The sequence below is a fragment of the Zingiber officinale genome, chromosome 2B (genome assembly GCF_018446385.1).
Source record: "Zingiber officinale cultivar Zhangliang chromosome 2B, Zo_v1.1, whole genome shotgun sequence".
NCBI lineage: Eukaryota > Viridiplantae > Streptophyta > Magnoliopsida > Zingiberales > Zingiberaceae > Zingiber > Zingiber officinale.
The window spans coordinates 34,755,101-34,776,280 of record NC_055989.1 but is presented as its reverse complement, the minus strand read 5'-3'; positions in this window follow the sequence as shown (position 1 = coordinate 34,776,280).

The following is a 21,180-nucleotide window of genomic DNA, read 5'->3' as shown; positions in this document are numbered from 1 at the left end:
ATATTAAGTTGTTTAATAATGGAGAACTTATATAAAATTAAGAAAGAAAGTGCAAAAGACTCAGGTTGTGCAAACACCACCCCAAACTTAAACTTTTCATCGCCCCGACGAACTCAATAAGGTGGTGGAGGTGGGGGAAAGGGAGGTCCTCGTCGGCTGGAAGGGAAACTAGGGATCTGACTAAGGTACTTATGGTAGTGATAAAGAGTATCTACCTGATGTCTAGTAATGTCCATGACCTCCATAAATTCTCTCATTCTAACCTGGTCTGTATCATAATCCTGAACAAACTTGGCGACCTGACCATGGAAGTTTCTTATAAAATGAAAATGGTCACGTACTTCTTGGAACTGGTCATCAGATAATTTGAAGCGACCCTCCGACATTTGTTGTTCGGCACTATGCTTCTCATGAAGCGAATCCAATGGGGCACGAAAGTTAGAAAAATCAAATTTGGAAGGACCCATACCATAAGCAAAAGAGTGCCTAGCAAGTTCTGGATGTTCGGACAGCTGCGGGTGTCCAGATGATGAGGGCTCAAGGTGGGGCTCATTGTCTCTGATATAACAAACTTGGGAACTGTGTCAGTAATCACCCAATTAGGGGGGTTGCGGACTGAGGTACGTTCGAGACAAGATAGAGGTAATGGAAAATCATCTTTTCTAGATAAGACAAACCTGTTCTCATCTTGACAAATCATCTTCATGGTAAGACAAGCATCGATATCGATCTTGTTGTTGCTATGAAAAATGATTTGGCTCATAACACGGTGTAGGTATATGAATATGGGTTTTACAAATGGGAGGCTTTAGCTCTAGAGGGCTCATAAGGATTGGTTGATCCAATAATAGGAGTCCAAAATCTATTCCAATTAAAATTAGAATCAAACCTTCGAGCACCACTGGTAGGCAATCCAAAATAGTTATTAAAATTATTAAATGTTTACTGAAATTCCTGGTTCATTAATCTAAAACTTATATTGCCAATATAATCATCCTCAGAAGATAAGTGAACATCAATTGAACTTAGAAATTCAAGAATAAGGCGGGGATATGTTGATAGATGTGAGTACATAATATCATCCTAATCAAAAGAGCTAACCATCCAATCTACATCATCTCTAATTCCCAAAACATCCATGGTAGTTGGATAATTAGTTATTTTATTCACACAATCTTTCTAACAATAAGAGAATCATATCTAGATTTATGTTCATCATTTCTAAAAATAATATGATGCTCATTATCATTACCTTCGTAGCGTGCCATCCTCTTGCCTTTGTCCTTTGATGTAGCTTTTCCCTTGCCTTTATCCCTTCCTAGTTCTTTTCCTATGCTAGATCCATCACTTCCTCTTCAGATTCTTTTCAAAAGATGGGACATGATGGAAAGATCAATGAGGGAAAGTGATTGATTGGAGAAAAAGGAGGAGAGATCTTGTGAACGAAGGTGGATCTTGAGGAAGAAGGAGGAGAAGAAGATGAGTGATTTTTTTTAGATTTGAAATTAGGTTTTGGATCTAGATCTTGAAGAAAAGGAGTCTAAGATCTAGATTTGAGAAGTGGAAGAGGAAGGTTTGAGGAGGAAAAGGATTAGGGAGAAAGAGTGAGTAGAGAAGCTGATTTTGGCAGGGGTGTGTGGCGGACACGACCTCGACATGGCCGTGTCTTATAGACATGACCCGATCAAGGGTATCTTTGTACTGCCATGTTGGATGACACGACCTCTTTCTTCTTCTTTTCAGCTAGATCCACATGGCCATGTCTGCTTCTTCTCTGCTATCCTATGAAGTGAACCCAATGAGAAAGATATCTCAAGTACCCACAACAAATTGAAGAAGAAAGAAAGAAAGGTCTAAATCGATAAGATTGATGAAAAGAACCTCGATCCAATATTTAGAAAAGCATGAACCTTGGTATAGAAGATGTAAGATGCCACAACCTTAGAATGGTGGTTGATAAGTCTTTGAACGCCACAAGGGAATGCCTTGATAAGTTCTACTTCAATGAAGAACCAACAAGTGAGAGCCTCACCATGCTTTAGATTGAAAATATGTCAAAAGATATATGTGTGGTCGTCACCCCCATTATTTATAGCTATAGGGTGACCAAAAAACCCTAAAGGCCAAAAGAAAGCCCATTTAGTAAAGACTCATGTAGACTACTTAGCCATTTTAAGATTATGATAAGTCTAAATCGAGCAAACATATCCTTACTACATAGATATGAGATTTAAGTCCTAATTAAGCTCATCCAAGGCTTGAATTAGGTTGACTAAGCCGGATGACTTGCTCTTGGTCAAAACTTCTTCAATGGTTGCTTTGGCCTTCACATCTTCAATTAGCACAGTAAGTGCTTCCTTCATCTTTTTAACCTTAGCCCTTGTAATTGGGTCTCCATTGATGCTTAATGGATCATCATTAATATCTAGAGTGGGTTGAGCATGATCTATATTGTTAGCTTGTTGGGCAACTTATTGTTCTCTTTCTTTGACTCCATCATTCCCCCTTTCCCCAAAAGGATTTGTCCTTGAATCTTGATCACCTACATCAAATGGAGAAAGATTAGAAACATTAATTGTAGCACTCACATTATACTCACCTGGTAAGTCAAGCTTATATGCATTATCATTGATTCAAGCAATGACATGAAATGGATCATCTCCTCGTGGACGCAACTTAGTACGACGTTTAATAGGGAATCTTTCCTTCCTCATATGAACCCAAACCCAATCTTTGGGGTTCAAAGATCACTTTCTTTCATCCATTTCTCTGTTCTCTTTTTAATTTACAATCAAACTTTCTCATACAGTTGCCTCACAAACTTAGCTTTTCTGGTACCATCTAAACTGGCACACTGAGAGATAGACAAACGTAACAAATCTAAAGGAGTTAAAGGGTTGAACCCATATATCACTTCAAAAGGTGAAAAATTAGTAGTAGAATGCACAGATCTATTATAAGAAAATTCAACATGTGGTAAACAATCTTCCTAACCTTTTAAATTCTTTTGAATGATAGCTCTCAATAAAGTAGATAAAGTTCGATTTACTACCTCAGTTTGTCCATCTGTTTGTGGATGACAAGTTATAGAAAACAAAAGCTTTGTTCCCAACTTTCTCCACTAGTCTTCCAAAAGTAGCTTAGGAACATTGCATCATGATATGAAACTATGCTCCTTGGTACTCTATGAAGCCGCACAATCTCCCTAAAAAATAGATCAACAATAAGGTTAGCATCATCTATTTTCCTACAAGGAATAAAATGAGCTATTTTGGAAAATATGTTCACAACCATTAAAATAGAATCCATACTTCATTGTAACCTTGGTAGTCCTACAACAAAGTCCATGAAAATTTCAACCCAAGGTTCACTAGGAATTGGTAAAGGTGCATACAATCCATGAGGTAAAGATCTAGATTTTGCTTGCCTACATGTAATACACTTCTCACAAAACTTGACCACATCTCGTTTCATGTGTGGCCAAAATAAATGCTCTACCAACATTTCTAGAGTTTTTCTTACTCCAAAATATCCCATTAGTCCCCCACCATGAGCTTCTTGGATTAATAATTCCCTTAATGAACAATTAGACACACACACCCTATTCACTCTAAAAAGAAATCTCTCATTCCTATAAAACTACCCAAATGCAACATGCTCACAAACTTCAAACACATTTCTAAAGCCGGGATCATTAGAATATAGATATTTAATGTATTCAAATCCTAACAATTTAGTGTTCAAAGTAGAGATCAAGATATACCTTCAAGACAAAGCATCTATAACAATATTTTCCATACCTTATTTATACTTGATCACATAAGGGAATGATTCAATGAACTCCACCCATTTTGCATGATGTCTATTCAACTTGCTTTGGCTCTTCAAATGCTTCAACGATTCATGATCAGTGTGAATGACAAACTCTTTGGGCCACAAGTAATGTTGCCAAGTCTCTAAAGCCCTCACCAATGCATACATCTCCTTGTCATAAGTTGGATAGTCCAAAGATGCTATACTGAGTTTCTCACTAAAATAAGTAAGAGATCAACCTTCTTGTACTAGCACAACTCCAATACCTATTCCTGATACATTACACTCAATTTCGAAAGTTTTATCAAAGTTAGGTAATGCAAGTAATGGTGCAGAACTTAGCTTATCCTTAAGTAAGTTGAAAGTTAAAACTTGTTCACTATCCCAATGAAACCCAACCTTCTTTTTAACAACTTCAGTGAAGGGTGCAGCTATAGAACTAAATTTTTTAAGAAACCTCATAAAAAAACTTGCCAACCCGTGAAAACTACGTACCTCAGTTATCATTTTTGGTGTTGGCCACTCATGAATTGCCTTAACCTTTTTGTCATCAACTACTATTCCCTTAGCACTAACAATATAACCAAGAAATTCTATCTGACTAGTAAAAAAAAGAATATTTTTGAAGGTTAGTGATACGGGTTATGTTAGATGGATCGAGCAAATGAAGGAGGAATTTAAGCCCAGAAACATGGGAGAGGTATAATCACTGGTCGAACAAAGGTCAAATGGTTGCCTTTGTGTCCGTATATGCTCGACCGGGCAAAGATCGCCCGAGCATAAAGATATTAACCTTATATAATATGCTCAGCCTAGTACAGGCCGACAGCAGGCCGATCGAGTGCCCTCGTGCTTGTATATGCTTGGCTGGGCAAGGCCCGCCCGAGCATTAAGGCATTTAGCCTTATATAATATTCTTAGCCTAGTACTGACCGACAGCAGGCCGAGAGAGTACTCTCGCACTCTTATATGCTTAACTGGGCAAAGCCCGCACGAACATAAAGACATTTAACCTTATATAATATTCTCAGCCTAATACCGACCGACAGTAGGCCGAGTGAGTGCCCTCGCATTCGTATATGCTCGACCGAGCAAAGCCCGCTCGAGCATAAAGGTGTTTAGTCTTATATAATATTCTCAGCCTAGTACCGACCGACAGCAAGCCAAGTGAGTGCCCTCGCACTTGTATATGCTCGACCGGGCAAGGTTCGCCCGAACATAAAGGCATTTAGCCTTATATAATATTCTTAGCCTAGTACCGGTCGATAGCAGGCTGAGCGAGTGCCCTTGCGCTCGTTTATGGTGAACCGGGCAAGGCCCGCCCAAACATAAAGGCATTTAGCCTCATATAATATTCTCAGCCTAGTACTGGCCGACAGTAGGCTGAGTGACCACCCTGGTGCTCGTACATGCTCGATTGAGCAAAGCCCACCCGAGCATAGAGGCATTTAGCCCTATATAATATTCTTAGCCTAGTACCGGTCGACAGTAGGGAGAGCGAGTGCCCTCACACTCGTATATTCTCAACCGGGCAAGGTCCGCCCAAGTATAAAGGCATTTAGCCTTATATAATATTCTCAGCCTAGTACCGACCGATAACAGGCCGAGCGAGTGCCCTTGCGCTCGTATATGCTCGACCGGGCAAGGTCCGCCCAAGCATAAAGGCATTATCCTTATATAATATGCTCAGCTTAGTACTGCTGACAGCAGGCCAAGTGAACACCCTCGCACTGGTACATGCTCGATTGGGTAAAGCCTGCCCGAGGATAGAGACATTTAACCTTATATAATATGCTCAGCTTAGTACCGACCGACATCAGGCCGAGCGAGTGCCCTCGTGCTCGTATATGCTGGACCGAGTAAAGCCCGCCCGAGCGTAAGAACATATGGCCTTATATAATATTCTTAGTATAGTACCGGTTAATCGAAGGCTGAGTCAGTGCCCCCGCACCCATATAAGCTCTACCGGGCAAACCCTGCCCGAGCATAAAGAAAGGATTAACATAAAGTATTCTTAACAGCATATACGGTCGCCTTGAACGACCAGCCGGGATCTATTTAACAAGAAGTATTCTTAATAGTATACGACTAACTTGAACGACCAATCGAGATATATTCAGTAGGAGGTACTCTTAACAGCATATATGACCGACTTGAACGACCAGTCAAGACATATTCAATAGGAAGAATTCTCAGCAGTATATATGACCAGTTTAAATAGCCGGACGAGATGTGCTTGGTAGAATATTTGGTGGGAAATATCTTCTAGAAGCTTCTTCAAATATGATGATGTGTCTCCATTATTAATTGGAGTCATAAATGATAAATGGGTACATCTGTGGTATAAAAAAGATTCCTTAAAAGATTATTACACGAAGTATTGAACACGATGTCATCTCCTAACAAACCCTAATGAACCGGGGACCATCTCACGACTACGGAGGTCATGTGAGGTAGTATAAAAAGGGAAATCCTCTCTGTTGGCAAGGTACGCAAGTTCTAGCATCTAAACTCTATTTTCACTTCAGTTCTTCTTCTTCTTCTTCTTCTTCTTCTTCTTCTTCTTCTTCTTTCATCTTGGAGAGAAATTGGCTTGAGCGTCTAAGGGCCTAGCCAGGGATCCCCACCCCGGTCTTAGATCACTAATGCTTTCTTAGCTCGTCTCACTGTGCGTACGAGCGTGGAGGAGTTTCTTAGGATCATCAGAGGTCATCACCAGTCATCAGAACCAGCACTCATCTCCGTAGATCTCATACAGGATCAAATTTGCATCAGAACTAGCGCTCATCTCCGTAGATCTCAGATAGGATCAAATTTCACTACAAGAAAAACCTTCATAGACATCGGTGGAACAACAGCAGTTTTAAGCAAAAATCGATGTCTTTAAGTATTTTACACCGATTTTTTTAAAAATCGGTGTCTATAAGCGCAGATTTTCGCTCATAGACATCGGTTTTTAAACTGATGTCTATGCGCGCCTTTTTTTTTGTTAATAGACACCGATTTTAACATCGGTTTTTAAAACCCGATGTCTATGATAAAATAAAATAATTTAATTTTCCCACCAATACTTAGCCGAAATTTGTAACACTTCACTCTTCCCTCCAAACTTAAACCTATATAGCGCCGTCTCGCAACACCACCACCACTTTCCTCCTCGCCGCTACCCATCCGACCATCTCTCTCAACCTCATCTCCCTCTTCCCCTTCCTAGATCGATGCACAGCACAGCTTGCCTTTTGTTTGACTAAGGACGCAGAGGGTAGCAACATAGGCAGCTTAACCCATGGAGGACGAGGTGACGGAGTTGCATTCCATCCCCCCAACACCGCCTCCAGAATTGGTAGTGGTGATGGCAGCTCACTCTCGCCCGCCGATCTCCGCTCCTCCATCTCAACTGCACTCTCCATCGCTCATGCGATCGCCCCTGCTGCCTTCGGTGACCCCGCGGTCGGCCACCCCGCGGACGGCGATGCCATGCACGCTGAGGACACCCAGCCGCTGGCCAGCCCCATGCGGAAGGTTGTGGTCAGCATGCGCGGGTATCTGGAGGAGATCACCAATTAGAGAGCAGCAGCGACATTTGATTTTAGGAAACAGCCGGAGGAAGCACTGAGAGGGCGGTATACTCACCGAGGGGGCTCGGCACCGCCACACCCTCCACCTCGGGCCCCGGATCGGCGTTAAGGTCGATGCCCTGTGGCCGCTTCGCCTCTTCATCTACCGCCGGCGTCACCGCTCGAGCTCCATCGCCCCCCTCGCAAGCGACCTTCTCGGCGCCGCCCCCGAAGAAGTCCTCCCACTCGAACGACGGGCCCCACCTGGCTGACGCCACGGTGCCTCGCCCAACGGACACGAACTGCGATGCGTCGCGCATTCAGCGCAGGATGGCGAAGAACTCCTCCACGTCCTCCTCCGACGCCGCGGGACCCTTTTCTCCACACGGCAGCGACGAACAAGCGGGTCGAGGCTTTGAGGGGAGACGGTCGTCGCCGCCGCCGCGTCGCTTCCGCTGGGAGGAGGATGCATCCATGTGCCCTTCCTGTTTGTGAAAATGAGTCAACGAGGTTAGCATTTAGCATTAGCAATGCAAAGTAGTATTAAACGACAATCCATGCATTGGAAATTGTATGAAGCTGACAAACCAACCAATTCGATCAAAACCTGCTACTTAAATTACTATTATTATCTTAAAAAAAGGAGAGAAATGGAAGGTGAGATCAGGCCATGTTCATGCATGCTTCACACAACAACTGATTGATAAAGTCTATATATTGTAAATTCTTTACTGAATTTGATTCATGCAGCGATTGAATAGAAGATTTAGAGTTTTTTCCCTAGCATATAGAGAAGAAGCAAAGCCTCAAGAATTACAAATTAGATAGAGGCCTAACCATCGGATACAAAATGTAGAGTAAAGCACAGCTAATTAGATGGTAGACTGAGGGGTTTAGCAGAGGGTTACTGCACAACGAATTTGATCTATCAGGAAACCATCTGCAGTGATTGGTGATCTCTTCATCAATACTTTGTAGCAACCTGCAGTGATTTGGTTTCATCTCTTCCAGGTAACCTATAAACTTGCATGTGTAACCTAGAAACTCAAGTATAGTGGAAGCTAAAAAATATTAGAGTTTCATCTTCTTGATCTCTTGATTGCAAGTATTAATTGATTGATGCATGCAATGTGTTTGATGAATTTCCTCAAAATATTTAGGAAAAATGCATTGAAGCAGAATCTTGTAAGTTACCAACTTTCTAGTGGTATCATTTGCAAAATTACATTTGTTGTTTTACAAAAGAAAATATTGTCAGATGACTATAACTTTATTTTGAGTTAACATATTCTATGAGAAACATTGACTATTATACAACATGTCATATATATGAATTGGTTTGATACCATTTAATTTTGTCATCACTTTTATTGTATTATCACACAGTTTATATCTTTTCTCTCTATTCAAGAAGATGATGACATATAGATTTGTTGATTTAATTTTGATGTTAAAATTTTGTTCTAAATTTCCTTTCATTTTGCATCTTTGAAATATTATGGTTTAGCACAAAGATGCTAAAATATTTGTGTCAGTTTAATGCAATGATGTAATATGATCCTTTTTGCTGCAAGAGTATTTGGGCACGCATAGAATGCATTTACTACAAACTGAGATTTTTAGGATTTTATCTATCTTCTCTTCCTCTTTATCTTTTCTTATCTTTGCATGTATATTGTTTGAGTTAGTGAAGTACCATTATCAGAATGAGTTAAGTATGAGGTAATAATTTATAATTAATTTAATGACCTTACTATTTTACTTGCTTGATCTTCAATTAAAAAATAATTGACCACTATGTTTTATCTTCAGCCTAGTCTTTGAAATGGAAACTGGGCCTTTTTACTGCATGTTTTCCTTTTTGCTGCTAAATATCTTCCATCTTGAAGTATTCATCTTTTTCACAGTTAGTTTACTCGAGAAGGGGCATGTTTGCATTGTTTTACCAAAGAAAATCATTTTGATAAAATAGAAAACTAAATATAGCATTTTTGAGGCAACAACTACCAACAATGACTTGCATACATAGTTCTTTCAATCTATCAATGTGCTTACCATATTGTGATACCAACATTTATATTAACAACTAAACACGGAATTGTTTGCCTTATGTATTTTCTATGTAGTTTAAAAATTTTAACCTACTGTAATCCTTGCTCTATCTTTGCTAATATTCTTATTAACATAAAACTAAATATTTTAGGAAAAAAAGGGAAGCCTTCAACCTATCCGAACATAGACTTTTTTTTCAATGTATCATTCAAATATACTAGGAAAGAGATTGTAGCATAACTTTTTTGCCGATATGATGCCTTATTAGCTTTTACTACCGATATTCCATTAACATTTAATTTTGATAATGATTACTAAAACACTTGCTGTTGTTGCAGAATGAAAATTGAACACTGAAAGTTAGGTACACTTTCACTGGGATTGATCACAATCTACTCGACAACCACTTGACTAGAAATATATCTCAAGGATTTTTGTGAGATTGTCAATCCTCTACCACACCATTTGACTAGAAAGGCAAATATGATAGCTTGGAATTATCATCTGGAGGATGCACTTGGAGGAATGATAGTTTGGCCTTTTCATCTAGTATGATTTTAATTTTTTTAGTGAAATATTATTAAGTTTTTATATTTATCATGTTATTAAAATTTTAAACAAATATGAAATGTATTTGCAGTTGACAATAAGAGAAAACTACTATTAGTGCATATGGAATGATACTTCATCTATTTCTCGTTTGGTATGATATTCAATCTTTTAAATTATTTTTATTAATTTTATATTTTCATTGTTTATTTTACTTACACAAGTAAATGCATTGTATTTGTAGGTGACAAGTACTTGGATTTTGCTTATAATATGATGGTTGACAAGTACTTGGATTTTGAGTTCTCTTTGTTGTTATTATGTACAAACAAAATTAGAGGTAGACAGAAACTCTTCACCTCTGCAATCAAAATGATGGAAATTGGAAAGAACAACAACTATCTTTCCCATATAATTCTCTAATCTGAATGGACTATCTATCTTATCCTGTTGACTGTTATGGGTGCTAAAGGGAATATATATCTCCCTATTACTAGCTTGGCATATGATAAACAATTATTTTTGAGACTCTTTTACAACATTATGAGGTCAACAATCATTTAAACAATATTTGTTTTCCAATATAATCTCACCACACAAAACAGAATTAAGAAATTACTTTGATTACAGATTACATTCAAGCCAAATGTTATACAGGCTTGATTTTGTTTTATTGTTCAAAATACTGTGGAAACAAAAACAATATTGCATCATTTAATAATCTTCAAATGGCACTCTAATTGAATTCTGGTTTTGGTGGCATTTGCAGGTCCATGATGCTTCCTTCCAACATGTTGATAACCATGCTAATTGAAGGTCTATTTTATGGCTTTATCTGTATGCACCATAAACCCACTATCATCATCTTTTTTGCAATTTCTTTAGTCTTAGGATTAGCATCAGTCTCAGGACTAACAAGACTGGTATCAAAAGTGACCAAATCAAAGTACTTATCAAAATTATCATAAACCCAATCTGGTGTTAGACTGGGTTTATGACAATTTTATGTGCTTATGCAATTTGTATCATCTTCAGGAACTGGCAAATGGTCAAAACAAGTTTAATAATAAGGAGCACATATATAGCTTGATATCTGAATTGCTTCCCTTGCTGAAACATATCTATCAAAACCAATTAAATGAACTGGAAGTAAAGCAAGGGGATCAAGGTAAGCTTCAAAACAATTGCCTAGTTTCTTCCTCTAGTTAGATATCCTCTTGATCGATCTATCATCCAGAAGGTGGATTTTCTGGTGTACTTCTTCGAGTATATGAGCCTCATAATGAGCTTGTTAACTGGTATGTCTTCACATCTGTAACACCTATGAGAATTTCATAATTTGCTATGTTTCTGAAATCATGGACATAATAACTGAATAATGTGTCCTGACCCTGTTTCTTAAATGGTCATTTGTAAACTTGTGCCTCTATTTTGCTTTAGCAAGTTCTAATTTTTAGGTCATATTATGTTCTTTGTTATCGTCTCATCATGCATTAAAATGTTCACTTGATTGTTATTGTTTTCTTTTCTTGTTTCCCCCTTGGAACCAGTAATTATTGCAGGACTTCACTAGTGGATTTTCACAGAAGTTGATCAAATTACTCTTACAAACTTTGCTTAGATTGTTGCGGAAAGATAGTAAAGGGATCTGCTTCTCAGACACCTGCAATTGATTCCTCCAAGGCTGGTAGGAGACAGAGGGCAAAGAAGTATGTCATCAGAGAAATTGTTGGGAAAAGACGGAGACGTTCCACAGGTGAGCGACCAGATAACTCATCTTTATCCACCGTTAAATCTGGTAGCAAGGCTAAGAATCATGGAAGCAACATTCCTTGCCCACCCAAGGAATCTGGAGGTTGTGGAAACAGTCTTCTTAAGTTAAGTTGCAGCATACCATTTGTTTGGTCTAAAACGGACTTCTCTTCTCTCTTTCAACTATGATTTTTAGTCTTGGTTTACTAATATATTATTTATGTGTTTTTACAGTTTACAAATCTCAAGTATTCCAGAGTTGAAAATGATGAAGTGTGGTTTGAGTGGGCTGAATGTTAGTTAGAGCCCTAGAGCCAATCATTTGATGATTGTATGGACTCATTGTATCATATTCTTGTATATTAATAAAGGCATTTGGATTTTGGTTATTATATTTACTTATATTGGTGTCAAATAAACTAAGTATAATAATGTCCTTGAGTAGATGGTTCTCACCTATATCAATCGGTTAGTTGAACCGATAGTGAGATGATATAGGGAACACTACTCTTAATCATTTCTAGTCGAGTATTAACATTCAGGGACAATGTTAATGCAATAAGACTAGCATGTAGGTCAACTCGATGACTTGATCTCACAAGTCATGGATATAGAGATATCAAGTTGACACATGGGTATACATTAGAGAATGTATACTGAATGACCCGCCATGAGAAAGTATCATGGATCGTTATATGAGTGTCATATATTTTCTCATGTGGCTATTAGTATGACTACTAGTCCTTAGACCTGAAGTCACCATAGATCCCTACATAAGGAGTTATGTACTTTGGTTTCGTCAAACGTCACCCGTAACTGGGTGGACTATAAAGGCGATTACTGGGTATATAACAAATTATGCAGAGGGATGTGAGTGATGTAGATGGGATCTATCCCTCCTATATGATGGGAGAGACATCGGTATTCTTGATAGAGTGAGACTACGAAGTGCATGGCCATGCCTAAATGAGTCAATATGGGATATTGAGCTCATTTGATTTAGTGAGTCTACTTGGAGTTCAAGATTTAGATTGGTCAGAGGATGACACGGTCTATGCCTCACATTGATCAATCTAGATGTCTAGGATAGAAGGACACTTGTCATATATTGTGAAGAGTGACAATTAATAGTCACAAGGTGATGTCGGATCTCGACATTCTTGTAACTTGGGTAGTAATAATGTGTTGCTAGATACCACTCATTACTTATGCTCCTAAATGGGTTTAGGGCATTGCCAATGTTACAAGAACCTATAGGGTCACACACTAAGGATAATTAGATGGAGATTTGGTTCATATGATGAACCAAGAGGATTAGATTCATTTGATGAATCAAATTGGATTAAAAGTAATCCTAATTGGGCTAATTGAGTTGGACTCAAGTTGATTCATGTATTCAATGAGTCTAATTTAGATTATGACTTATTAAATCAATTTAATTTAATGAATTAGATTCATTATATTAAGTTGGCTCGAATCAAATGGTTGGATTAGATCAACCATGGTAGAGATTGGGTCAAGTTTGACATGACTTGAGAAGGAAGACCAAAGGTCAATTTTGACTTGACCTTTTGCCACCTCATTGGTGAGTTGGCATTAGGTGGACCAATGATGATGTTCCACATCATCATGGTGTGCCACCTCATGGGAGTTACATACTCATTCTCTTTAATGAGGCAATAAATGAGAAATGGGGGTTACTCTTGGAGAGGTGGCCGGCCACTTCAGGGGGTTAATGAAATTCATTTTCATTGAACTCCTTATTCACTCCTTTCTTCTTCCTCAAGCTCTCCCTCTCCCTCTCCTCCTTGCTTGGCCTTGCTTGGCCGAATCTTACCAAGGTGCTAGCACACCTTTGTGTGAGGTTTTCTCCACCTACGTGTCCATGTGGATACTTCTAGAGGACCGACGCTTGACGGTCTAGAGATCCGGCAATTCCTTGGACGAGCGGGAACGCGAAAGGGCACGCTTCAAGGTATACTTCTTAACACATAGATCTAGGAGTAGACCTAGATATTTAAAAACTCGTACTCATAATTTTCATTCGGTTTTCCTTGCACGGATCTACGGCTTTGGGTGATTCGGGGTTTCCGCGACGCGAAAAGCGGTTTTCGCGGCCCGAAAAACCCAACAGTGGTATCAGAGCCACGTGCAAGGCTTGTACGAGTTTAATTTTTGGTTTTATGAAAACTAAACCTTCTGTGATTTTCTGTAAAAATTTAGTTTTTTTATGTTTTTATGGGTAATTTTTCCATAGAAGCGAAGCACAAGTATCTCGGCACTTGTAGGCTTCGGCTACCGGGAAGTTTTTCCTTAAACGGCTTCGTTTTGCCCCAAATCCGTTTGGGACAGCGGGCTTGGGTGCCATTAGATCGCAAAGGAGCAACTCACGATGGTTAGATCGTGGGTAGGGGTACTGCCCCTAACCCCGCAAGGGGATTTGCTCCGCGATTGCACCCGAAATCGCTAAAAACGAACCTGCCGGGAAGATTTTTCCGAAACGGCAATGTCTCGACCCAAATCATTTTGGGACAGCGAGTTTGGGCGCTGTTGGATCGCAAAGGAACCCTCGCAATGGTTAGATCGCGGGTAGGGGCGCTGCCCCTGGCCCCGCAAGGGGATCCGTTCCTAAACGGGACCGCCGGGAAATTTTACTCGTAAAAATTGTAAAAAATTTTAAAATTATATAAAATTATGAAAATATATAATTTTGAATTATATATTAATTTTGTGATAGTCATGGCCCAAAAACCCAATATGATTGGATTGTGTTGTAATTCATAATACGGCCTGCGTGCCGTTATGTGTTTGCGCGTGTTGTATGTTTTTATTTTTCCGCGACCTGCGCGTCGTGCCTTTCTCATATATTCTGGTTGTAAATTAGATTTAGACTTGAATGTAACTCGAGTTTCAAATTGTAATGTACAAATTGGAGCGGTGGAGGGTCCACACGAGACGGAGTTCCTAGGCGGGCACGAGCAACACAAGGTGGTCAAAGGGAGGAGCTTGGAGAAGCTGTTGACCCTAGGTTGACCATTCGATCTTCTCATTGGCTTGAGAAGATCATAGTGGGGCCATGACTAAATCACAAATTGATTAATTAATTAATTGCTTATGTATATGATGCATGTTTAATAAGTAATTAATTAATTATTGCCTTACGATTAGATTAGATCTAAGTCGTGCACATGATGCACCCTTACGATTAGATTAGATCTAAGTCGTGCACAAGATGCATCCTTTTCGATTAGATTAGATCTTGATCGAACCAACTCTAAATGCCTAACCGTGCCGTGATACCTATCACTACCTCGATCACATGTATTGTTGAATCTGCCAAAGCAGAGCAATACATATTATCTTGGTAGGGTACGGAGGGACAATCTTGGTCCCACCTATCAACGCATGGGTAAATACAAACTCAATTAGATTGAGTATTCCTAGTTGCTTGGTTAGATCGAGTCAACTATAGGCATTCTTCCAACGGTTGGAAAAGATAGGTTAAAATCACATCTATATTAACTCTCGGGCGTATTAGCCAAAGCTAACTCGAGTTTTAATATAAATGCGGATATTGATTTTATAAACAAGAGTTTCATAGAGATGTAATTGGTAATCGTTACCTACCGATCATACTAAGCCTTGGGCGTATTAGCCAAAGCTAACTCAAGGGTTAGTATGATGAGGATCTTGTCCCACAAGAATTATAGAATTCAGTGAGAGCATCATTTAATTAAAGGCCTAATTAAATGATTTTAAAAGAATATGATATTTATTTCTGCAAATTTTCTGTTGTAGATAACCATGACGTCGAATACGAACTTTTTCTCCCTGTGTTCTGTCCTTAAGAAGGACAAGCTCAACGGAGCAAATTTCCTGGACTGGTACAGGAACCTGAGAATAGTTCTCACTCAGGAACGTAAACTGTACGTTCTGGAGCAGCCCATTCCGGAGGTTCCTCCTGCCACTGCCATGTGAGCTGACCAGGATGCTTACAAGAAGCATCAAGATGACGCATTAGATGTGTCCTGTCTAATGCTCGCACCATGAACTCTGAGCTTCAGAAGCAACATGAGTTGATGTGTGCTTACGATATGGTTAAACATTTTCGTCAACTATATCAAGGACAAGCAGGGCACTGGAAGAGGAACTTCACAGGATACTTGGAAGATCTTAACAAGAAGAGAAATAAGATTTCTACTTCAGGTATAAATGTTATAGAAGTCAACCTCTCTATTTCTTCATTATGGGTATTAGATACCGGATGTGCTTCGCACATTTGTACTAATGTACAAGCACTGAGAAATAGCAGAGCATTGACAAAGGGCGAGATAGACCTACGAGTAGGCAATGGAGCACGGGTTGCTGCTATTGCTGTAGGGACTTATTTTCTATCTCTGCCCTCTGGGCTTATACTAGAGTTAGATGATTGTTGTTATGTGCCTGCATTGAATAAGAACATTATATCAGTTTCTTGTTTGGACAAGAAAGGATTCTCGTTTATAATAAAGAACAAATGTTGTTCTGTCTATTTAAACAATATGTTCTATTGTAGTGCACCTCTGATGAACGTACTCTATATTCTAGACCTTGAGAGCTCTATCTATAACGTTAGTACCAAGAGGTTCAAATCGAACGATATGAACCACACCTATCTCTGGCACTGTCGCTTAGGTCATATAAATGACAAGCGCTTATCCCAGCTCCATAAGGATGGTTTGCTGGACTCATTTGATTTTGAATCATATGAGATATGCGAGTCATGCCTACGAGGCAAGATGACCAAGACTCCCTTTAGTGGGCACAGCGAGAGAGCGACTGATTTATTAGGACTCATACATAGTGATGTATGTGGCCCTTTCAATGTTGCTGCTAGAGGCGGTTACAGGTACTTCATCACATTTACTGATGATTTCAGTAGATATGGTTATGTGTACTTGATGACACATAAGTCTGAATCCTTTGAAAAGTTCAAAGAATTCAAGAATGAAGTACAGAACCAGCTTGGCAAGAGTATTAAGATACTTCGATCCGATCGAGGTGGAGAATACCTTAGCCATGAGTTTCGTGACTACCTAGCTGAGTGTGGGATTCTATCCCAACTCACTCCTCCTGGAACACCACAGTGGAATGGTGTATCCGAAAGGAGGAATCGTACCCTATTAGATATGGTACGGTTTATGATGAGTCACACAGATCTTCTGACATATCTATGGGGATATGCTCTAGACACGGCAGCTTTCATTCTCAACCGAGTTCCATCCAAGGCCGTGATAAAGACACCATATAGGATACGGACTGGGAGAGATGCCCAAGTGTCTTTCATGAGGATTTGGGGCTGTGAGGCTTACGTACGACGTCAAGTCTCAGACAAATTAGGACCCAAATCCGACAAGTGCTATTTCATCGGATATCCCAAGGAAACTAAGGGATATTACTTCTACATTCCCAGTCAGCACAAGGTAGTTGTGGCAAAGACTGGGGTATTTCTAGAAAGGGACTTTGTTTCTAGAAAGACTAGTGGGAGCGCGTTCGATCTTGAAGAAGTTCAAGATGCGAACAATAGCACTGATGCCTCGATGGAAATTGAACTGGAACCACAAAGTGTTGTGGATGATGTTGTTCCACAAGGAGTTGAGGAACACCAACCGGTTCAAGTAGACATACCTCTTTGCAAGTCTGATAGGGTACGTCGTCAGCCTGAGAGATACTCATTTCTCTTGTCTGACCATGATGACGTTATGCTCATAGAGGATGAGCCTATCACCTATCAGGAAGCTGTGATGAGACCAGATTCCGAGAAATAGCTAGAGGCCATGAGATCCAAAATAGAATCCATGTACACCAACCAAGTATGGACTTTGGTTGATCCACCTGAAGGGGTAAAACCCATTGGGTGTAAGTGGGTCTTTAAGAGAAAGACTGACATGGATAGACTTATCTATAAGGGTTGCTTGGTAGCTAAAGGTTTCAAGCAGATTCATGGTATTGACTATGATGAAACTTTTTCTCCAGTAGCGATGTTTAAGTCCATTCGGATCATGCTTGCTATTGCAGCCTACCATGACTATGAGATATGGCAGATGGATGTCAAAACCGTGTTTCTGAATGGAAACCTACTCGAGGATGTGTACATGACACAACCTGAGGGTTTTTGTAGATCCACAGCATACTAGCAGAGTATGCAAGCTGCATAGGTCCATTTATGGACTAAAGCAAGCTTCTCGGAGCTGGAATCTTCGATTCGATGATGCAATCAAACAATTTGGTTTCATCAAGAATGAAGATGAGCCTTGTGTCTACAAGAAGGTTGTAGGGGATATAGTTGTCTTCCTCATATTGTATGTGGATGACATACTACTCATTGGGAAGGACATCCCTATGCTTCAGTCTGTCAAGACCTGGCTAGGGAGTTGCGTCTCAATGAAGGACTTAGGTGAGGCATCCCACATTCTAGGGATACAGATCTATAGAGATAGATCTAAGAGATTGCTTGGCCTAAGTCAGAGTACATATATTGACAAGGTACTCCTTCGGTTTGCCATGCAGAACTCCAAAAAGGGATTTCTGCCGATGTCACATGGCGTGAGTCTTTCGAAGACTCAAGGTCCCTCTTCTAGAGAGGAGAGAGACTGTATGGATCAGATCCCTTATGCCTCAGCCATAGGATCAATCATGTATGCCATGCTATGTACTCGACCTGATGTCTCGTATGCTTTGAGCATGATGAGCAAATACCAGTCAGATCCAGGTGAAAGTCACTGGATAGCGGTCAAGAATATTCTTAAGTACTTAAGAAGGACTAAAGAATATTTCTTGATATATGGAGGCAATGATGAGCTAGCTGTAAAGGGTTACAGTGATGCTAGCTTCCAGACCGACGACTATAGATCGCAATCGGGGTTCGTATTTTGCATTAATGGTGGTCTTGTCACCTGGAAGATTCGAAGCGGATATAGTAGCTGATTCTACAACAGAAATCAGAGGCAGCAAAGGAGGCAGTTTGGATCCGCAAGTTCATCACGAACTTGGGGTGGTTCCTAGCATCGACCCAGTTGAGCTCTATTGTGACAACAATGGAGCTATAGCACAGGCGAAGGAACCTCGCTCACACCAGCGGACCAAGCACATACTACGGCGCTTCCATCTCATTCGAGAGATTATCGATAGAGGAGATGTGAAGATTTGCAGAGTACCTACAGAGGCTAACATCGCAGATCCCTTGACCAAGGCTTTGACACAGAGAAAGCATGATGGTCACACTAGGTCATTAGGCCTTAGAGCCTATACTGATTGGCACTAGTGCTAGTGGGAGATTGTTAGTTAGAGCCCTAGAGCCAATCATTTGATGATTGTATGGACTCATTGTATCATATTCTTGTATATTAATAAAGGCATTTGAATTTTGGTTATTATACTTGTATTGGTGCCAAATAAACTAAGTATAATAATGTCCTTGAGTAGATGGTTCTCACCTATATCAATCGGTTAGTTGAACCGATAGTGAGATGATATAGGGAACACTACTCTTAATCATTCCTAGTCGAGTATTAACATTCAGGGACAATGTTAATGCAATAAGACTAGCATGTAGGTCAACTCGATGACTTGATCTCACAAGTCATGGATATAGAGATATCAAGTTGACACATGGGTATACATTAGAGAATGTATACTGAATGACCCGCCATGAGAAAGTATCATGAATCGTTATATGAGTGTCATATACTTTCTCATGTGGCTATTAGTATGACTACTAGTCCTTAGACCTGAAGTCACCATAGATCCCTACATAAGGAGTTATGTACTTTGATTTCGTCAAACGTCACCCGTAACTGGGTGGACTATAAAGGCGATTACTGGGTATATAACAAATTATGCAGAGGGATGTGAGTGATGTAGATGGGATCTATCCCTCCTATGTGATGGGAGAGACATCGGTATTCTTGATAGAGTGAGACTACGAAGTGCATGGCCATGCCTAAATGAGTCAATATGGGATATTGAGCTCATTTGATTTAGTGAGTCTACTTGGAGTTCAAGATTTAGATTGGTCAGAGGATGACACGGTCTATGCCTCACATTGATCAATCTAGATGTCTAGGATAGAAGGACACTTGTCATATATTGTGAAGAGTCACAATTAATAGTCACAAGGTGATGTCGGATCTCGACATTCTTGTAACTTGGGTAGTAATAATGTGTTGCTAGATACCGCTCATTACTTATGCTCCTAAATGGGTTTAGGGCATTGCCAACGTTACAAGAACCTATAGGGTCACACACTAAGGACAATTAGATGGAGATTTGGTTCATATGATGAACCAAGAGGATTAGATTCATTTGATGAATCAAATTGGATTAAAAGTAATCCTAATTGGGCTAATTGAGTTGGACTCAAGTTGATTCATGTATTCAATGAGTCTAATTTAGATTATGACTTATTAAATCAATTTAATTTAATGAATTAGATTCATTATATTAAGTTGGCTCGAATCAAATGGTTGGATTAGATCAACCATGGTAGAGATTGGGTCAAGTTTGACATGACTTGAGAAGGAAGACCAAAGGTCAATTTTGACTTGACCTTTTGCCACCTCATTGGTGAGTTGGCATTAGGTGGACCAATGATGATGTTCCACATCATCATGGTGTGCCACCTCATGGGAGTTACATACCCATTCTCTTTAATGAGGCATTAAATGAGAAATGGGGGTTACTCTTGGAGAGGTGGCCGGCCACTTCAGGGGGTTAATGAAATTCATTTTCATTGAACTCCTTATTCACTCCTTTCTTCTTCCTCAAGCTCTCCCTCTCCCTCTCCTCCTTGCTTGGCCGAATCTTACCAAGGTGCTAGCACACCTTTGTGTGAGGTTTTCTCCACCTACGTGTCCGTGTGGATACTTCTAGAGGACCGACGCTTGACGGTTTAGAGATCAGGCAATTCCTTGGACGAGCGGGAACGCGAAAGGGCACGCTTCAAGGTATACTTCTTAACACATAGATCTAGGTGTAGATCTAGATATTTAAAAACTCGTACTCGTAATTTTTGTTCGATTTTCCTTGCACGGATCTATGACTTTGGGTGATTCGGGGTTTTCGTGACGCGAAAAGCGGTTTTCACGGCCCGAAAAACCCAACACTGAATGCATGCTAGATTACATTTGAAGTGCGGTTCTACCTTGATGTGTTGTTAAAAGAATGTTCTACCTTGATTCTGATATTTATTAGCTTTTGATGTAAAAAGAATGTTTGTGTATTTTATGGATACTGTTGTAAGAAGATTATTTATGTAATTTGTGAATATTTGTGTATTTTATGGATCATGTTGAATGAAGAATATTTGTGTAATTTGTGAATATTTGTGTATTTTTTTTTGGTTACTGTATTCATTGTTTTGGAAATCAATGTGCTGTTAAAAAATACCGATTTTACGTCGGTTTTTCATCGCTACAAA